We start from the raw sequence: 16315 nt of genomic DNA, 5'->3' as shown, positions 1-16315 counted from the left end.
GGGTCTATAAGTCCTCTCTAACCAGTATTTAGAATTTGTTTGCCCTGATGCATTTAATACTAGTTTGGGGGTATGGACTGTCCCAGAGCTGGTTTTCTGATAGTGTCCCCCTGCTCTGATCCCCAGGTTCCACAAAAATAACTTTCCCCTGCAGTCTCTGAGACTATTTTTAATTGGGTGATCCTAGATACTGGGCTTAGTAATCAAAAGCAAGGATTTAAATAGAAAAAAGGGCCAGAGTAAGTGCGTGAACTCATGAGTTTTTTGCCTCTGTACTGCACGCAACCCTGCACATGTCTCTGTGCATGTCTTTTTCCCCTGGCACAGCTCAGCCAGTTTACTGGTAAAGCTTCAGGCTGCCTTTTTGTGCCCATCCCAGCTATGGGTTGATTTCTAGAGTTCACTTCTGTCAGCAGCCCTTTGGACCCCCTTCCACATTCGTGGACTATGCTGGCCCCAGTGTCCACAGATTTTGTGGGGCGCAGACTTCCTCTGAACCTTTAGATCCCACTGTGCGTGTTTCTCCCTTCACCCTGGATCACAGACCTCACCTTTCTCTGGACGAAATCTGACCTATCCGTGAGAAGGTGCAGATCTCGTCCGAGTTCACATATTCACACTGCTTGAGACTCGGTGTTTGTGGGTTCACAGCTGGTCCCTGGGTGTTGTGGTTGTAGGGTCCCAGGAAGTATCTGATTCTTCCCGATTGAATGTAAGGCTAGGCTTCTGATCAGAGCCACTCTCCCCTTAAAGATGGCGTGGTCTCTGCAGCAGAGCCGGTTGCTCTGGGAGAGATTTCAGCAGCAGTGGAGGCTGCCTGGTCAGGAGAGCCCAGTCCAGCAGTTCCCTACAGTCCCTTGGAATATAGCTGTCCCTCACTCACAAATAGACACCCCCCGTACGTCCATACACTCTCCTTTTGTTCTCTCCCTCACACACTATCTTGCAGCCTGCCTTCCCGTTGGCAGCATTCTTAGATCTCCCCATAGTATTTTTTCATAATTATTTGTATTTTTGTGGGATCGGTTGTTACTTCACTTCTTTCATTTCTGATTTTGTTTATTTGGGTCCTCTCTCTTTGCTTCTTGCGGAGCCTGGCTAGATGTTCATCAATCTTGTTTATCCTTTCAAAGCACCAGCTTTTGGTTTTGTTGATCTTTTGTTTTTTTTGTTTTTTTTTTTTAGTCTCTATGTCGTTTATCTCCTTTCTTCTGCTTACACTGGGCTTTTCTTCTTGCTCTCTTTCTAACTATTTGAGTTGTAGGTTTAGATAATTTATTACCATTGTTTCCTGTTTTTTGAGATAGGCCTGTAGAGCTATGAACTTCCCTCTCAAGACTGCTTTTGCTGTGTCCAATAGATTTATTTTATTTATTTATTTATTTTATTTCTTTATTGATTAAGGTATCACATATTTGTCCTTGTCCCCCCATTCCCATCCCACACCCCTCCCCACACATGCCCCCACCCCCCTGTTGTCCTTAACCACTGGTTAGTCTCATATGCTTGCACACAAGTCCTTTGGTTGATCTCCCCCTTTACCCCCACCCTCCCTACCCTCCCCCTAAGGCCTAACAGTCTGATCCATGCCTCCTTGTTTCTGGGTCTGTTCCTGTTCATCAGTCTATGTTGTTCATTATTTCCCCTAGATGAGGGAGATCATGTGCTATTAGAAATACACTTATAAGAACCGAAAATGAGACAAGCAATAATGGTTATGCTGACAGGCAAATGAATCAGTGTGTAGTGAGTTTCTTTCTGGGCCAACAGTTCTTTTGAGACCCAATTTCAATGTCCAACAGTTCCTTATGTGTACATGTCAGCACTGACATTTCAGTTCTGGACGGTGGACAAATGGTGGTAATGCAGGTCCGACTCTGTCTGGTTTGGTCCTGGGCAATCTGCAGTGATGCACAGCTGCTAACTGTTAGTATGGGAAGGCCACATCAGCGTCTTCCGTCTCTGGACTGCTTCTCTTCTGTCTTCATGGCTGGAGTAGTCCTGTCGATTCCTCTCTGTTGCTGGAATCCACATGGTCTCAGAGTTGTTTTCTGAAAATATACAAACATATTCTCGACGAAAAGTTAATAAAGGAATATTTTTTATAAATTTCACTGGGGATCCTTTTTCATTTTTTTCCCAAATGATTTTCCTCTGGCTTGTTTTGTCACCTTGTGTATTTTTCATGGGTGTCTTGCTTTTAGCCTTACAATTAATTTTCTAAAGTATTAATTTTCTAGATGTAATTTACTTACAGGATATTTTTCCTTACATGATATTCCTCTACTATCCCCTCCTTTTTTGATTTAAATGTTAGGAGGCTTTTGAAAATTTTATAATGTAGTCTTGATGGCTTTTAAATTTTAATTTTCTGCACTATAATATTACTGTTTTAGGTTCATTATATGGTGCACAATTTTATCATGAGATGAGGTACCAATAAAATTTTAGTTGACACTTTAGGAACACCTTTTTGTCCAGTACAATTAATTTTTCTAGAATATTCGCTTGTTTCAACTAGCCAATTTAAATTTGCCTAAAAACTTGACTACTATTTTACTGTCAAATTTATTACTCTAACAATAATCTTATTTTACCCTGTAAATATTGGTGGAAGGGATTATCTGCCTTCTTGAGTAGGTCCTGAGCATTCCTGGTGGTAGGCTGGATTTAGATATCATAAACCCACTTCCCCACACCATGGGTACAAGACAACTCAAACAATTCTTGTTGGAGTGAGAGGGCAGCTGCTGTTGGCCAAGTCTCTGTCGGTCACCTGGGTCCTTATCTGAGCTGGGCATGGGAAGCATGAAGCAGCCATGGGGGCAGGAGAACTCCCTCAGAAGGGGCTAGGATTCAGGCCCCTGCAATGTTGGGGGGGTGAGGGTCTGTGCCCCACTTCGGTTGATCCCCAAATTCTCTCCTGATGGCCCCTCTGCGACTGTGCCTGTCTTAGGTTGCTCCTTCCTTGAGGAATCTTACCCATCTCTGGCTAACCAGCCATCCTCCAGGGCCAAGCAGGGTGACGTGAGGTTCAGTTTTGTCTCCTTGGTAGCCTATGCCTCCATGGCCTCCATGCCCAGCACCTGCCTTGGGATCCCCTCGCCTGCTGGCGGGGCCCCAGCACTGATCACATATCTTTTGGAACCCGGGTTTCTTCTCCAGGGAGGGCTCAGTTCGCCCCACTGGGTGAGAGACAGATCCATGGCACCAGTCATCACGAGACTTCAACCTCGACATGAACAGAGAGCTCATGCAACAGCTGTGAGCAATTGAATTGTGAGTGGAGGGTCTCTCTTGGCCTAAAGAGTAAGAGGGACCAATATAGAATGCTCAGGTGCCCTCCCAGGAGGCCCTCTACACAAAGAAAAGGGTTAAATCCTTACATGTCCTTTTTAAATTGCTGCCAGACATTCAAAGAATTAGTTTGTACGTTTGGTTGGGATAATTGTATCTTATGCTGTAGTAATTCTAAAGTATCAAGAGATGTGTTAAGTTTGTCTCCAAGCACCAAACAGATGACTTTTTTTTTATCCCCAAGGGTGTGAGGAACTATTATAAGTACTGGGGGTGATCCAAAACTGGGAAAAAATTTTAATGATAGTGTAGAATAATATCTTGTAAGGATATTCTTTGTTCTAGTCCATGGGAATTCCCTTTCAAACTGGCTGTCCATTTCTTTTTATATAGACAAGGTCTTAGTTACATTTTCTGCACCTCTACCGGGGGCACGTAGTGATAGTAGTGACACCCTTTCTTTGGTGTCCACACAAGCCAGAAACCTCTCTTTAATTGTACACACAAAGGGGCATTGTTTGATTTCATGTCATACAAAAGGGAAGCTTGGTGGAGACCCCTGTGTATTTATACTTTCTTGCCCCACCCATGGACCTCCTGGATGTCCAGGGTGTTTGGTATTATTGGTAACTACATTAGTCAGGGAATCAGCCCACGTAAGAGGTCTTACCCATGAAGGGTCAGGAGCATAAGACCAAAATACTTACCCTCTTGTCCCAGGTAAAATTACCGTACATCTGATGATTGCTAGTGTGGATAGAAAGGCGTTCTCAGGCATTCTTGGCTTTCTGGTTACCTCACAATTTCTTCCCTGAGGTTTGACGTTCTGACTGATGTTTCTCTGTTTCTGGATTTATTTTTTCCCCATCAGTTTATGTTGTTCATTATATTCCACAAATGAGTGAGATCATGTGATATTTATTTTTCTCTGCCTGGCTTATTTCACTAAGCATAATGTTCGCCATCTCCATCCATATTGTTGCAAATGGTAAGAGCTCCTTCTTTTTTACCACAGCGTAGTATTCCATTGTGTAGATGTACCACAGTTTTTTAATCCACTCATCTGCTGATGGGCACTTAGGCTGTTTCCAAATCTTAGCTATGGTAATTGTGCTGCTATGATTGGGATATATTCCTAGAAGTGGTATCACTGGGTCAAATGGCAGTTCTATTTTTAGTTTTTTGAGGAAATGCCATACTGTTTTTCACAGTGGCTGCACCAGTCTGTATTCCCACCAGCAGTGCACGAGGGTTCCTTTTTCTCCACATCCTCTCCAGCACTTGTCATTTGTTGATTTGTTGATAATAGCCATTCTGACAGGTGTGAGATGGTACCACATTGTTGTTTTGATTTGCATCTCTCTAATGATTAGTGATTTAGAGCAGGTTTTCATATGTCTCTTGGCCTTCCTTCTGTCTTCTTTCGAAAAGTGTCTATTTAGATCCTTTACCCATTTTTTGATTGGGTTGTGTATTTTCTTTTTGTTAACCTGCGTGAGTTCCCTGTAAATGTTGGAGATTAAAACCTTATCGTTGATATCATTGGCAAATATGTTCTCCCATGTAGTGGGCTTTCTTGTTGTTTTATTGATGGTTTCCTTTGCTGTGCAAAAGCTTTTTATTTTGATGTAGTCCCACTTGTTTATTTTCTCTTTAGCTTCCATTGCCCTAGGAGCAGTATCAGTGAAGAAGTTCTTTTGGCATATGTCAGAGATTTTTCTGCCTCTAGATTCCTCTAAGATTTTTATGGTTTCCATCTTATGTTTAAGTCCTTGATCCATTTTGAGTTTATTTTTGTGTATGGTGTAAGTTGGTGGTCTAGTTTCATTTTTTTGCATGTATCTGTCCAATTTTCCCAACACCATTTTTTGAAGAGACTGTCTTGACTCCATTGTATGTTCATGCCTCCTTTGTCAAATATTAATTGAGCATAGTTATTTGGATTGATTTCTGGGTTCTCTATTCTATTCCATTGATCTATATGTCTGTTCTTGTGCCAATACCAGGCAGTTTTGAAACAGTGGCTTTGTAATACAGCTTGAAATCTGGTATGGAGATCCCATCTACTTTGTTCTTCTTTCTCAGGATTGCTGTGGCTATTCGGGGTCTTTTTTTATTCCAGATGAATTTTTGAAAAGTTCGTTCTAGGTCTGTGAAGTATGCCATTGGTATTTTAATGGGAAGTGCATTGAAATTATAGATTGCTTTGGGTAGTATGGACATTTTGATGATGTTGATTCTACCAATCCATGAACATGGTATGTTCTTCCATCTGTTTATGTCTTCCTCTATCTCTTTTTTCAGTGTTGTGTAGTTTTCCGCATATAGGTCTTTTACCTCCTTAGTTAAGTTTATTCCTAGATATCTTAATTTTTTTGGTGTGATGGTAAATGGGATTGCTTTTTTAGTCTCTCTTTCTGTACGTTCATTATTGGTGTATAGAAATGCCATAGATTTCTTAGCATTTATTTTGTATCCTGCTACTCTGCAGAATTCATTTATTAAGTCTAGTAATTTTTTGATGGAGTCTTTAAGGTTTTCTATGTACAGTATCATGTCATCTGCAAATGAGGACAGTTTTACTTCTTCTTTTCCAATTTGGATGCCTTTCATTTCTTCTTCTTGTCTGATTGCAATGGCTAGTATTTCCAACACTATGTTGAACAGGAATGGTGAGAGGGGGTATCCCTGTCTTGTTCCTGTTCTTAGGGGAAATGGTTTTAGATTTTTCCCATTGAGTATGATGTTGGCTGTGGGTTTGTCATATATGGCTTTTATTATGTTGAGGTATGATCCTTCTATTCCCAGCTTGCTGAGAAATTTTATCAAGAAAGGGTGTTGGATTTTGTCAGATGCTTTCTCTGCATCAATTGATATGACTATATGGTTTTTATCTCTCAATTTGTTTATGTGATGTATCACGTTTATTGATTTGTGAATATTGTACCATCCTTGCATCCCAGGGATAAACCCTACTTGGTCGTGGTGTATGATCTTTCTGATGTATTGCTGGATTCGATTTGCTTGAATTTTGTTGAGGATTTTGGCATCTATGTTCATGAGGGATATTGGCCTGTAATTCTCCTTCATTGTGTTATCTTTACCTGGTTTTGGTATTAGGGTGATGCTAGCTTCATAGAAGGAGCTTGGAAGTGTTCCTTCTTCTTGAATTTTCTGGAATAGTCTGAGGAGGAAAGGTTTAGCTCTTCATTGAATGTTTTATAAAACTCCCCTATGAAGCCGTCTGGCCCCGGGCTTTTGTTTGCTGGAAGCTTTTTGATAACTGCTTCAATTTCTTCCATAGTTATCAGCCTATTGAGATTTTTAGTCTCTTCCTGAGTAAGTTTTGGAAGGTTGTGTTTTTCTAGGAATGTGTCCATTTCCTCCAGGTTGTCTAGTTTGTTGGAGTAGAGTTGTTCATAGTATTTTTTGACAATCCTTTGTATTTCGGTGCAGTCTGCTGTTATTTCACCTGTTTCATTCGTGATTTTGTTTATTTGGGTCCTCTCTCTTTGCTTCTTGGTGAGCCTGGCTAGAGGTTCATCAATCTTGTTTATCCTTTCAAAGAACCAGCTCTTGGTTTTGTTGATCTTGTGTATTGTTTTTTTGGTCTCTATGTCATTCATTTCTGCTCTGATCTTTATTATTTCCTTTCTTCTGCTCACTGTGGGCTTTTCTTGTTGCTCCCTTTCTAATTCTTTGAGTTGTTGAGATAGATGATCTATTACCATTTTTTCTTGTTTTTTGAGGTAGGCCTGTAGAGCTATACATTTCCCTCTCAGGACTGCTTTCATTGTGTCCCATAGGATTTGCAATGTTGTATTTTTATTGTCATTAGTCTCCAGGATGTTTTTAATTTCTTCTTCGATCTCATTGATAACCCAATCATTGTTTAGTAGCTTGCTATTCAGTTTCCAAGTGTTTGAATTTTTTGGAATGTTTTTATTGTACTTTATTTCTAATATTATGCCATTGTGGTCTGAGAAAATGCTTGCTATGACTTTCAATCTTTTTTAATTTGGGGAGACTTTGATTGTTACCCAATATATGGTCTATTTTTTAGAATGTCCCATGTGCACTTGAGAAAAACATATATTTCATGGCTTTGGGGTGAAATACTCTGAAGATGTCAATTAGGTCCATCTGATCTAGTGTGTCATTTAGAATTGCTGTTTCTTTGCTGATTTTTTGTCCAGAGGATTTATTCATTGATGTCAGTGGTGTATTAATGTCCCCTACTATGATTGTATTGATGTCGATCTCTCCCTTGATATCTTCCAGCAGATTTTTTATGTATTTGGGCGCTCCTGTGTTGGGTGCATATACGTTTACCAGAGTTATATCTTCTTGTTGGATTGATCCCTTTAGTATTATGTAGTGGCCTTCCTTATCTCTTATTAAAGCCTTTACTTTGAGGTCTATTTTATCTGATATAAGTATCGCAACCCCAGCTTTTTTCTCATTTCCATTTGCCTGAAAAATGTTTTTCCATCCCTTCACTCTCAGTCTGTGTGAGTCTTTTGCTCTAAGGTGGGTCTCTTGTAGACAGCAAATATATGGGTCATGTTTTCTTATCCATTCAACTACCCTATGTCTTTTGATTCGTGCATTTAATCCATTTACGTTTACTCTTATTATTGATAAGTATCTGTTTGTTGACATATTTTTCCTTAGTGTTTGTGTTTCTTCTTGCCTTTCTCTTTCTTCTTTTTACAGCAGCCCCTTTAGCATTTCTTGGATTGCTGGTTTGGTAGTGATGAACTCTCTTAGCCCTTTTTTGTCTGTGAAGCTTCTGATTCCACCTTCAATTTTGAATGATAGCCTTGCTGGGTATAGTATTCTTGGATTCAGTCCCTTTTTTTGCATCACTTTGTATATTTCAGTCCATTCCTTTCTGGCCTGGTGTGTTTCTGTTGAGAAATCAGTTGATATTCTGATAGGAGATCCCTTGTAGGTAACTTTCTGTTTCTCTCTGGCAGCCTTTAAGATTCTTGCTTTGTCGTTGGTGTTCGTCAATTTAATTATGATGTGTCTTGGTGTCGGTCTTTTGGGGTTCAACTTGTTTGGGACTCTGTGCACTTCTTGGACTTGGATAGTTTTTTTCTTGCCAATATCAGGGAAGTTTTCTGTCATTATTTCTTCTAACAGGTTTTCTATTCCTTGCTTCTCTTCCTCTCCTTCTTTTATCCCTATTATTCGAAGGTTGTTTCGTTTTGTGTTGTCCCAAAGCTCCTTTAGGCTCTCCTCTTGCTTTTTAAGTCTTCTTTCCAGTTGCTGCTGTGTTTGTGTGTTTTTTCCTACCTTGTCTTCTAATTCGCTGATGCGTTCCTCAGCCTCTTCTACTCTACTCTTTAAGCCTTCCATTGTGTTCTTTATTGCAGGTATGTCGTTCTTCATCTCCTCTTGGTTTCTTTTCATGTTGGTGACATTTTCATTCAGCTCCTTATAGTTCTCATTGAGTTGTGTGTATTTTTGTCATCCATTCATTTAAACATCCTTATAACGAATACTCTGAATTCTTTCTCTGTTAAGCTGCTAGCCTCAAGTTCATTTAACTCCCTTTCTGGTGATTCCTCTTTTTCCTCCCTTTGGGAATTTCCTTTTTTTCTCCCCATGTTTTCCTGTAATGTTTTAATTGTAGATCCGCTTGCTTTGTTACCCAGGTTCTTTTGGGGATTGTGCTACTGGTGTAATCTCTCAGTTCTCCTGGGCTTGGTAATCTAGTGTAGCTCCCTACTTGAGCTACTTGGGTTCTCTTGATGTAGGCCTGGAAGCTTGAGAGGCACAACTGTGGTGTCTAAAAGTCAGCAGCTATGGAGTGGAGTGTCCCAGTTTTTGCTATCTTGCACCCTTAGTTGAAATCGCGTGTGTCCAGTGGGAACTCACAGTGGTACCCAGGAACCGTCTGTTGGGAGAGCTCCCAGTGTCTCCTACTAGCACCCTGTGTGTAGATGGGCTCAGGGTGCCTGCCTGTTGTAAATTCCCTTCTGTGGAGGTGTGTTTGCAGGCGCACAGCTCTGACACACTTTGAGGGACTCTGGCACTGAAGTTAAACAGCTAGGGTGTATGTGGGAAGTTATTCAGGAGAAAGGAGTTCAGAGTTTCTGCTGTGGGGCAGCGCGTCCTTGGCTGTACAGAATCACAGCCAGCAGGTGCTCAAGCAGCTCCCCATAGGACCCTGTGGATATATGGGCTCAGGGTGCCTTCCCTTGCTGTGGCCGTGAGTTTGCCAGCCCTTGAGTGTGCGTGAACTGGTGGTGCGCCCGTCGGCACAAAGCTCTGAAGCACCCTGTCACTGAAGTTGCACCGCAGGGGTGTCTGTGGGCAGTTATTTAGGAAGAGGCAATTCAGAGATTCTACTGCAGGGCCGTGCACCCTTGACTGTGCAGAATCACCCCCTCAGGGGCTCTCAGTGGTTCCCAAGCACTGCCTGGGTAGTGGAGTGCCCGGGTGCCTATGGGCTGGAGACTCGGCGAGTCCTGAGTTCAGGCGCTGGAGAAGGGGAGGTTGTACTTACTGCTTTCAGCGGCGCACTTTTGGAGGTGGAGGTCTCAGGGTTCGCGCATCTGCAGCTGGGGTGGCAGGTCTTCTACCAGAGTGGCTGTAGTGACCAGGTTTGCTTCCGAGACCAGACTAGTTGGTGGTAAGGTTAGGATTCTAGTCTCTAGCAGTTCCTTTCTTAAAGATGGCGGGGTCTCTGTGCCACTGGTGTCCTCCCTGGAGTGTTTGCAGAGGCCGCGGGGTTTTGCCAACCAAGACTGCCTGGATTGGATGCCCCCTGGAAGAACTGCAGGGTCTAACTGTCCCTATTTCACTCACACACACACCCACACAGGTCCACACACACCTCTGTCACTCCTTCACTGGATCACACACTCACCCTCCATACCTACCTGCTGGTCGCCATCTTCCTGTCTCCCAATAGATTTTGGATTGTTGTTTCTTCATTGTCATTGGCATGATGGTTTTTATTTCTTCTTTGATCTCCTTGGTAACCCAGTCATTGTTTAATAGCATGCTATTTAGCCTCCAGATGTTTGATTTTTTTATTGTTTTATTGTAGTTGATTCTAATTTTATGCAATTGTGATCTGAGAAGATGTTTGATATGATTTCTATCTTCTTGATAGGCTTATTTTTTTTAATAAATAACCATAATAATTCTAATGACAGGGAAGAAAGTTGAAATAAAGTTAACCATGCTATGCTGAATGTCCTCCTTTTATTTACTTTTTCAAATGTTAACCTATATATTTCTGATCTTGTTTTAAACCAAATATGTAAATGTTAGTATTATGAAAATATAAAGAAACACTGTGATCTAGTGTGAAAAAAAATCTCTTTAATAGCCCCTTGTTTGTGTATCCAGTGAGGTGCAGTTATGAGTTAAACTTAATTTTATGCCTTTGTCATAACATTTTTGAGCCTTATTTACTTATTTTGCATAACCTATCATTATTTACCTAATAATGAAATTATAATCTTAAGGTTTAAAATTTTATTTTTATAGCCTGTAAACATATCTCTGCCTATCCCTTTCAACCTGTATGTGAAAATGTAATGCTGAATCCAGTTTTTGAAATGAGAATAATATAATCTAGCATTTAGGGTTGTCATGGGAACTGAACAAATATGCTAATTTGGATGCACCTGCTGCATAATTACTTATGTGTTTCTTTTTTAAAAAAATTGTTTTTATTGATTTCAGAGAGGAAGGGAGAGGGGGAAAGAGAGATATAAACATCAATGATGAGAGAGAATCATTGATCCGCTTCCTCCTGCATGCCCCACACTGGGTATCGAGCCCTCAACCCAATCATGTGCCCTAACTGGGAATTGAACCATGACCTCCTGGTTCTTTAGTTGACATTCAACCACTGAGCCATGCCAGCCAGGTATCTATGTTTTTATTTTTCCCTCCATTTTAGGACATATGATGTATACCTCAGTCACATAAAACTATATCTCCAAGTGTATATAACTGTATCTTTATCTATATATGAAATATAGCTCCTTTGAATGGGACAGTATATTGTGTTAGTTAAGAACACAGACTCAAGGACCAGACTCAGCTGAAGCCCCACACTATCCCCTACTAGCACTGTGACCTTTGGCAAGTCTCTTAGCTTTTCTGGTCCCTAGATTCCTCATTTCAAAATAAATGTAATAGCAACACCTACCTCTTAGAATTTTATATTAAACTAGAGGCCTGGTGCATGGATTCATGCACCGGTGGGGTCCCTTGGCCTGGCCTGCAGGGATCAGTGGACCTCTTCCCCGCTGTAGCCTGGCCTTACCCACCAGCTTGTTGCACTCCAGCCCACTGTCCGCATTGATTCTGCACAGCACGAAGTAGTGTGTGAAGCGGCAGGTGGCAGGGGAGGAGCCCGAGCCCAGGCTGGGCACCGTGCCGCTCCCGCTCATCCCAGCTCCACTGCACCTGCTTCCGCCGTCGCTCTGTAGGCTTGCTGCCACTCTGCTACAGTCTTGCACCCATCCTAGGGTGATACTGGTGCACCCATGACCATGCAGCTACCACTTGTCATCGCAGCCTCGCTCCTTGTGCTGCCCAGTCAGTCCCAATGCTGGGACTGGAAGCCATGAGCCTGGCACCCATTGGTCAGCTGAGTGGTGCTCCCACTGTGGGAGTGCACTGACCACCAGGGGATAGCTCCTGTGTTGAGCATCTGCCCCTTGGTTGTCAGTGCATGTCATAGCTACTAGTTGACCAGTCACTTAGGCTTTTATATATATAGTCTAGAGGCCTGATGCACGAAAATCGTGCAAGAGTAGGCCTTCCTTCCCCCAGCTGCTGGCACCAGCTTCCCTCTGGCACCCAGGACCCGGGCTTCCCTCTGGCCACCAGTAGGCACCTGGGACCCGGGCTTCCCTCGCTGCCCCGGCTTCATCCGGAAGGTCGTCTGGAAGGATGTCTTGTCTAATTAGAATATTACTCTTTTATTATTATAGATGTTATTATATGAAAAACACTTAGAATAGTACTTTGCACATGGTAAACTTAATTATAGAAGTGTTGGCTATTGTCAGTAGAATATAAATTTCATGAGGGTCAGATTTTTGTAGAAATTCCTCTTCTAGGAATACACTTTATTTTTTCTCTATTTCTGTAACTAGTTCCAGAATTATTCAATTGCCTACTCACTGTCTCTCATTGAATATCTAATAGGCATTTCATACTTAGCATGGCTAAAACATTACTCTTGATTGCCCCCCCCCCCAACTCATTTCAGCCTTGATATTCCTTGTTTTAATAACTAGCACTATAATTCACTTCATTGCTCAGACCATAAACTGGTAGGTATCCTTGATTTCTTTCTTTCCTTTATACATCATATATATCAGGAAGTTGTGTCAGATGTTTTCTTTAAAATATACCACAAATACAATTAAAATTCTCACCTTCACTCCTCTCATCCTAGTGTAAGCTACCATAGTTTCTCTTTCTTGGACTATAGCAATGTATCATAGGTCATCTTTCTGCTTCCTCTCATGTTCTTCTACAATCAAAGCAATCTTTTCTTATCATACCTTTGCTCAAAATCTCCAATGGCTTATAGGCACATTTAGAATAAAATCCACTCTTGTTTTCAAATTATTTACAGCTCAACCTGATCTGGCTCCTGGATACCATGTAATTGGGTTAGATAAACCCCATTTCATGCTCTAGGGACAGGCTGCAATTTGTACAAGCCATATATCCTATTTACAAGCTAGTGTAAATGGTTAAAGGCTATGGGCATGATAAATATCATGCCTTTCAGGGCTGATAAGTTTAAATTCTGAGATACATGTTTGAGCTATTTGAGAAGCAGACTGTCTTTCTTGCTAATTAGGAAAGAGGAAATGTGTTACTGAAGCTTCTGGCATGGAAGAAATTGGACATATTTAAAGTATACAGTTTAAGAAGTTTTGACATATGTGTATACCCATGAGACCATTACAATAATCAAGAAATATATCCATACAGCCTGGCCGGTATTGCTCAGTGGTTGAGTGTCAATCCATGAACCAGGAGGTCACTGGTTCGATTCCTGGTCAGGGTACATGTCCATGTTGCAGGCATGTTCCCCATTAGGGGATATGCAGGAGGCAACTGATCAGTGATTCTCTTTCATCATTGATGTTTCTTTCTTTTTTTTTTAAAACATTTTTTTATTGAGGTATTATATGTGTACATATCTTACCATTACCCCCCACAGCCCACACCCACACATGCCCTCCCCCCCCAGAGTTTTGCGTCCATTGTTTATGCTTATATGCATGCATACAAGTCCTTCGTTTGATTTCATAACTCCCCCAACTCTCCCTAACTTTCCCCCTGTAATTTGAAAGTCTGTTTGATGCTTTACTGTCTCTGTATCTATCTTTTTGTTCATCACTTTATAATGTTATTTACTATCCCTAAATGAGTAGGATCATGTGTTTTTTTTCTTTCATTGACTGGCTTATTTCACTTAGCATAATGTTCTCCAATTCCATCCAGGTTGCTGCAAATGATGAGAATTCCTTCTTTTTTATGGCAGCATAGTATCCCATTGTGTAGATGTACCACAGTTTTCCGATCCAGTCATCTGCTGATGGGCACCTAGGCTGTTTCCAAATCTTAGCTATTGTAAATTGTGCTGCTATGAACATAGTGGTGCATATATCCTTTCTGATTGGTGTTTCTAGTTTCTTCGGATATATTCCCAGGAGTGGGATTACTGGGTCAAATGGGAGTTCCATTTTCAGTTTTTTGAGGAAACTCCATACTGTTCTCCACAGTGGCTGCACCAGTCTGCATTCCCACCAGCAGTGCACGAGGGTTCCTTTTTCTCCGCATCCTCGCCAACACTTGTCGTTTGTTGATTTGTTGATGATAGCCATTCTGACAGGTGTGAGATGGTACCTCATTGTTGTTTTGATTTGCATCTCTCGGATAATAAGTGACTTTGAACATGTTTTCATGTGTCTCTTGGCCTTCCTTCTGTCTTCTTTTGAAAATATTCTGTTTAGGTCTGTTGCCCATTTTTTTATTGGATCATTTATCTTCCTCTTATTAAGTTGCATAAGCTGCCTGTAGATGTTGGAGATTAAAACTTTATCAGTGATAGCATTTGCAAATATGTTTTCCCATGCAGTGGGCTTTCTTGTTGTTTTGTTGATGGTTTCTTTTGCTGTAAAAAAGCTTTTTATTTTGATGTAGTCCCATTTGTTAATTTTCTCTTTAGCTTCCATTGCCCTAGGGGCAGTGTCAGTGAAGAAGTTCTTTTGGCATATGTCTGAGATTTTGTTGCCTGTGGATTCCTCTAGTATTTTTATGGTTTCCCGTCTTATGTTTAAGTCCTGTATCCATCTTGAGTTTATTTTTGTGTATGGTGTAAGTTGGTGATCTAGTTTCATTTTTTTGCATGTATCTGTCCAGTTTTCCCAACACCATTTATTGAAGAGACTGTCTTGACTCCATTGTATGTTCATGCCTCCTTTGTCAAATATTAATTGAGCATAGTGGTTTGGGTCGATATCTGGGGTCTCTATTCTGTTCCACTGATCAATATGTCTGTTCTTGTGCCAGTACCAGGCTGTTTTGAGAACAGTGGCTTTGTAATACAGCTTGAAATCTGGTATTGAGATCCCACCTACTTTATTCTTCTTTCTCAGGATTGCTGTGGCTATTCGGGGTCTTTTTTTATTCCAGATGAATTTTTGGAGAGTTCTTTCTAGGTCTGTGAAATATGCTGTTGGTATTTTGATGGAAAGTGCATTGAATCTGTAGATTGCTTTGGGTAGTATGGACATTTTAATGATGTTGATTCTACCAATCCATGAACATGGTATGTTCTTCCATCTGTTTACGTCTTCCTCTATCTCTTTTTTCAGTGTCCTGTAGTTTTCTGCGTATAGGTCTTTTACCTCCTTAGTTAAGTTTATTCCTAGGTATCTTAATTTTTTTTGGTGCGATGGTAAATGGGATTGCTTTTTTAGTCTCTCTTTCTGTAAGTTCATTATTGGTGTATAGAAAAGCCATGGATTTCTTGGCATTAATTTTGTATCCTGCTACATTGCCGAATTCATTTATTAAGTCTATTAGTTTTTTGATGGAATCTTTTGGGTTTTTTATGTACAATATCATGTCATCTGCAAATAAGGACAGCTTCACTTCTTCTTTTCCAATTTGGATGCCTCTTATTTCTTCTTCTTGCCTAATTGTGATAGCTAATACTTCCAGTACTATGTCAAACAGGAGTGGTGAGAGTGGGCATCCCTGTCTTGTTCCTGTTCTTAGGGGAAATGGTTTTAGTTTTTGCCCATTGAGTATAATGTTTGCTGTGGGTTTATCATATGTAGCTTTTATTATGTTGAGGTATGATACTTCTATTCCCACCTTGTTGAGAGTTTTTATCAAGAAAGGGTGTTGGATTTTGTCAAATGCTTTTTCTGCATCTATTGATATGACTATGTGATTTTTATCTCTCAGTTTGTTTATGTGCTGTATCACGTTTATTGATTTGCGGATATTGTACCATCCTTGCATTCCTGGGATAAATCCTACTTGGTCATGGTGTATGATCTTTCTGATGTACTGCTGGATCCGATTTGCTAGAATTTTGTTGAGGATTTTGGCATCTATGTTCATGAGGGATATTGGCCTGTAATTCTCTTTCATTGAGTTGTCTTTATCTGGTTTTGGTATTAAGGTGATGCTGGCTTCATAGAAGGAGCCTGGGAGTGTTCCTTCCTCTTGAATTTGTTGGAATAGTCTGAGGAGGATAGGTTTTAGTTCTTCCTTGAAAGTTTGGTAAAACTCTCCTGTGAAGCCATCTGGCCCCGGGCTTTTGTTTGCTGGAAGCTTTTTGATGACTGCTTCAATTTCTTCCATAGTTACTGGCATGTTGAGCTGCTTAGATTCTTCCTGATTTAGTTTTGGAAGGTTGTATTTTTCTAGGAATATGTCGATTTCCTCTAGGTTGTCCAGTTTGTTGGAATAGAGTTGTTCGTAGTATTTTGTAACAATCCTT

This window comes from Eptesicus fuscus, chromosome 1 (assembly GCF_027574615.1).
Source record: "Eptesicus fuscus isolate TK198812 chromosome 1, DD_ASM_mEF_20220401, whole genome shotgun sequence".
Lineage (NCBI taxonomy): Eukaryota > Metazoa > Chordata > Mammalia > Chiroptera > Vespertilionidae > Eptesicus > Eptesicus fuscus.
Note: the sequence above shows the minus strand (reverse complement) of the source record.